This window comes from Chinchilla lanigera, unplaced genomic scaffold (genome assembly GCF_000276665.1).
Source record: "Chinchilla lanigera isolate Chin_1 unplaced genomic scaffold, ChiLan1.0 scaffold00009, whole genome shotgun sequence".
Lineage (NCBI taxonomy): Eukaryota > Metazoa > Chordata > Mammalia > Rodentia > Chinchillidae > Chinchilla > Chinchilla lanigera.
In genome coordinates, this window is record NW_004955410.1 from 20392971 (window position 1) to 20398444 (window position 5474).

At 39.3% G+C, this 5474-nt stretch overlaps 1 long non-coding RNA gene across 1 annotated transcript; it reads right to left on the minus strand.

Annotated features, from left to right (window-relative positions):
- Positions 1 to 385: 385 nt before the first annotated feature.
- LOC106147798 lies at positions 386 to 4528 on the minus strand. Its single transcript, XR_001232764.1, has 3 exons — positions 4509 to 4528; positions 943 to 4282; positions 386 to 665 (listed from the first exon to the last, which is right to left on the minus strand). It is a non-coding gene; the product is annotated as an uncharacterized LOC106147798 (long non-coding RNA).
- Positions 4529 to 5474: the final 946 nt, after the last annotated feature.

The window sequence follows — 5474 nt, forward strand, 5'->3', positions numbered from 1 at the left end:
ACAAAAAGCTTGTATTTTAAGTCTATAGTTCATTTATTATATTTTCCTTCCTGCTTCCAGATTCTACCTGGGCCTGTTAGAGATGCAGAGAGATCCACTTGCCCTACATCATTCTTCAGTTGCCCTTGAACATGTGCTTTATGGAAGCTGCAGGAGAAGAGTAGAAAAACTTTATACTACTCGGCAAACTGTAACTGAGTCTATTTCCATCAAAGTACAAGACCGAGTAATTGATTAATGTATATGAAATCAATTTACTAGACTGGAGAAAGTTTCTACTTGAAGTACAGGTATGCTAACTTCAAATAACTATAGAAAAGACAACAGATAGGGAAGAGATATATAAAGAGAATTAACACAAGGAAATAAATACGAAGACACAAACTTCAGCTCTGTCACTTTGTTTAGATCAATAACGCCCACTTCAGTGCTCCCCAGGGAGGAGTGAAGACAAGGAGTCAAGTCTTGGGCACCTCTCAGCTGGGAGTCAATCCAAGCAGCTCCACGTTTGCCAGTTGTGCACACTCGGATCATAGGCCTTTGGTTGACCACAGTCTGCATTTGCATTGTGATAAAGGATTCACTCAATTTGAAGGCTCATAGGGTTTCTAAGTAGAAACTTGTTTTCTTTTTCTTGGCTAAAATGTCTACAAATACTTTTGAAGCTATAGAATTAAAAAAAAAATCCAAAAAAATGCCCGGGGCGTACACAGGAACATACCTATTTACAAAATTACCTAGCATTAATAATCTGTGGCATGACATGAAATTGTAGTTCTCCACTGATCAATCATATACAGCTTGTAGAATTAAAAGATTAATTATCATGGCGTGTTATTTTATATATTTTTGTTAGTTTGCAGGTTTATTTTCTTAACACATTATTTATTTTTAAAAAGATAACATGGGGCTGGGGATTTAGCTCAGTGGTACAGTGCCTACCTGGCAAGTACAAGGTCGTGAGTTTGATTCCTGGTACTGGAAAAAAACAAACAAACAAAAAATTAAAAAAATAAAAAGATAACATATGAGACAAAATCTGTGAAACATGGGATGAAAAGTCTCCCTCCCTATCCTGTTTTTCAGTTCTCTTGACACAGCCACTGTCAGTACCTTCAAGTGGCACGGAAGGAAATATTGGATACATTTCTACTTAGGGCATAAGATGTGTGTGCGCATAACTAAAATAGTGTGTGATGCATGGCTGGTAAGTGATTTCAACAATCGCTTTAAAGCAGAAAAGGAAGAGCCAGGTTTTGACTAGATGGCTTAGGGAAGGCTTACAAAGAGGATGTGGATTTGAGCTAATTTTTCAGTAGGTGAAACTTAATGGACTTAAAAGATATTTAAAAATTTAAATTCATTCCGTGCTGTGTTCAGAACGTGTTCATTTTCCAAATGCTGTTGCCTTCGATCCCCTCCTCCACTTTGGTTTTGGGACCCTAAGAGATAACGTTTAAGTCTTCAGAGCAAGCCCTGCCGGAAATGGAGGTTCTCGTGGGTTCAAAGCAGAGAAACAAGATAAAAGAGTAGGATTTCCTATCACATCAGTTAGTGGACAAAGAGAATCATGGATAGAAAAGAAATTCTCTCATCCTCGTTCAGAAAAAAAATATAGGAAACCCGCAGAACTCCTTTAATAAAAGACAGAAGTTCGCCTGGTACAAACACAAAAAGAGTAAAACATCTTTGTAATCAAGTTGCTAGTAATATTGCCCAAAGAAAAACTGATCCCAGACAGGATATATGATCAAATCGGTGGACACAGAGGTACAAGTTTGAGTTTGGAGAGAGAAAGATAGAAGGGGGAAGAGAGACGGAGGAGGGAAACAAGGGAAAGAGGGCTTGGCAGGTGAATGTTTGACAGGTGAGGGATCGGAAAGAGGGGAGGCTGTACTTTGCAGTACATACTTGCTGATACTTGTGGTGCACATACACCTGCTGTGGCCTATTTCAAGCTATCAACATGACATAACCAAACAGAAAGTTGAGAAGAGATGAGCACAGCTGATTCACAACTTGGTCTAAGGTCACTCCAGCACAACTGTGGAGAAGGAAGCCCCGCAAAGTGAAGACCTGAACACTGAATTTTTGATGAGAGTGTTCGTGGAAGTGGAGGGAGACGGTGCACTTGTGTGCAGGTCAGGGTCTCCACAGTACGTTCTGCTGAGATCTGACTGCACCACAGAGACAATCCGGTAGCTACACTGGAGAATCACAGTCTTAGTTCATCCAGGATAGGTCCAGTTTTATCCGGTTTTGTTTTAAATAGTTGTGAAAAACAGTAAATGGTTTGTATTCTTTCTTTGCAAAAATTTTTAGCACCTCCTAAAAAACAGTGCTTAGTGTGTAATTAAAAAAAAAATTACTTACAATAGAGAGGCTTTTTAAGAGAGGGGGGATATCCCTTAAAGAAAAGATGCAAGTACCTAGCATAGTGAAATTATTTATTCTGAAGAGTTTCAAAATCTATGAAGGAGCAAATTTTCTGGTATTCCAAAGCCAGAAGCAAAGTGCTGATCTGTTGTGGCACTACAAGGTAAAGCCACCGGGTAATACTTGTCTAGATGACCATCTGGCTTCTTTCCTCTGTCTGTTATGTGAATTACAATTACTTACCAGCAATGCGTGAAGAGTCCCTTATCCAAAAATCTGAAATCTGAAATGTTCCAAAATCTGAAACTTTTTGGTGTTGACACGATGCCACAAGCAGAAAATCCCACACCTGACTTCACATGATGGCTTGAAGTCAAAACACGGGAACACAACACGCAATTATTGATTCAGCATCCCCTAGAGAAAAAGGCCCTCTCAGCGCCATCAGCTGCCAGAAGCAAACTTTGTTTTGTGCATACAGTTATTAAAAATATAAAAAATTATCTTCAGTCTATGTATGTATGTGAATTTCATGTTGATAATTTGGGACCCATAATCTCATGGTGTTTCATTATATATATGTAAAAAAAATTCCAAAATCTGAAAAAAATTGAAACCCAAAACAATGCCAGACATGTGCATTTTGGATAACATACATACAGTTAACAAATATTAATGACCCCAAGTACATACAGTTTAATGTAGATGTAGGGTGAATGTTTAAATAAAATTTGTTCCAGTAAAAGACACATTGCTGTTAATCCCCCTCAAAAGACTTCCTCTTGCTTCAAATACATTAACTGCCTTGTTCATGACACTAAAGAAGTTCTGGGGGTCCTCTTCCATGAGTGTCTTTAGTTGCTCTGTTGTGGCTGCCTCAATGTTCTGAACTGATCCAAAACACTTACCTTTCATGGTCATTTTGACTTTGGAGAAGAGACAGAGGTTGTATGGTGCCAGATCCATTTAGAATGGTGGATGAGGACACACAGTAGTGGTTTTACAGACCTGCCTTTTCTTTGCATGGCACTCAGTAGTGGAATTTACTGTATTTTTGATCATACCTTGTAAAGACACTCACAAAAGAGGACTGCCAGAACTGCTTCAGAAAGTGTAGGGTAGGATAAGTGGATGGGCTAACTGATAGGCTTAGTGTTTTCAAAGCAAGGGGGACTATTTTGAGGCAGGTTAATGACAGTGCATCTTTTATTGTAATCAATATTTTTAAGTTTAAATATTCACTGTATAATTTGATCACCCCTTGTATCTCTCTCTCTCTCTCTCTCCTTCTCTCCCTTCCTCTTCGCCTTCAGAATTACTCTTTAAATGTCCATTGGACATCTTTGATGTTCAGCAGGCATTTTATACAGTATGATTCTAACACTAAATCCACCCCTCATACAAGCATACATGAATTCCTGAGTTCTCTGTCTCATTCTTGGCACCACTGTTAGTCCACTGAATAAGAAGATAACACCAGTATAAATATGAGAGCTATTCTAGGAAATGTCTCCCTCCTCAACAGGTCAGCATCAAATCCTATTTATTTTACCCACAAAATATTTGCCTAGTCAACTTTTCTCTTCTTTCTTGTTTAAGTTCAGGTCTTCTTTTTTTATTATAATAATCCCCCTATTGTTTTTACTCTTTTCTATTTATTTCTGAAGTTTCATGAGTTATTCTACCAAATACAGTTCATATAATATTATACTATTGGTAACTCCTCAATGTAAACCAGGGACCTCAAAGACACTAAAATATTTTGCCACAGTTTGATGGGTCTTTGTACTCTGTTTCCAGTTCAGTTTTTCTGGTTTCATTCTCCATTGTTTCCTTCAGGATTGCCAGGGACATAGCTCAGTGGCACAGCGCCTGCCTCGAAAGTGTGAGATCATGGGTCCAATTCCTGGTACCAAAAAAAAAAAGGATAATTAAAGATATTTAAGAAAAACAGAAAGAAAGGAGGAAGGAAGGGAAGGAGGGAGGAAAGAAGGAAAGGGGAAAGGGAGAAAGGGAGGAAGGAAGGGAGGAAGGAAGGGAGGGAGGGAGGAAGGAAGGAAGGAAGGAAGGAAGGAAGGAAGGAAGGAAGGAAGAAGGAAGGAAGGGAAATAACTGGGCGTGGTGGCACAAACCTGTAATTTCAGCACCCTTCGAGGCTGAGGCAGGATTGCAAGTTCAAGCACAGCCTGGTCAACTCAGATGTTTAGTAAGACCCTGTGACTCTGTCTCAAAATAAAAAATAAAAAGGGCTAGGGATGTACCTCAGTGTGAATGAAGGCCCTGAGTTCAATCCTGATACCACAAAAAAAACTCAAGTGTGTCTCTTCACAACCGCAAGCTCCAGGCAGACCTGCCCACAGCCAGACTCTCACATGGTACCACAGCTATCAACAGTCAAGCATAGTGTTCAAGCAGCTACTACAAAACTCATGGAAATTTGTTCATGAAATGCAGCATACTGCATGTGGCAGCCCATGTACCCCTTCTTCCACTTTTTTACACTGTACAATACTTCCTAGTCAAGGAACACGCCATCCTTGTTTACACACTCCTGCCTTTCCTTTACTTCAATTCTCTGCTCCTTTCCTAGTTTTTAGGAAATTCAGAGTTCACCTTTCAATTACTTTATCAGGTATCACTTTTCCTTTGACATCTCCATGACATTATCATGTATTTCTCCAACCCTCGGGGAACCAAACCCTTTCTGCTGTGCACATTATAAATATTTACATATTGACTTCTCAGATTAACAGGGAGCTTTCTGCCAAAAAAGGGAAGTGTTGAAATGAACTTTATTTTCATGACACCCAAAACATTTCTGAGGACAAGGTAGATTTACAATAAATGATTCTAGCTGGGTGTGGTGGTGCATGCTTGTAATCCCAGTACTTGGAAGGCTGAGGCAGGAGGATCGCTATGAGTTTGAGGCCAGCCTAAGCTACATAAGCAAGTCCAATGCCAGCCTGCACTACACAACGAGACCTTGTCTCAATAAATAAAATAATTTTACAATTATTGAAATATAGAAGATACACACACAAACCTGCCTTTAACCTGTCCCTCCATCCTCAATTCAGTGCTGTAGACCAATTAGTTTT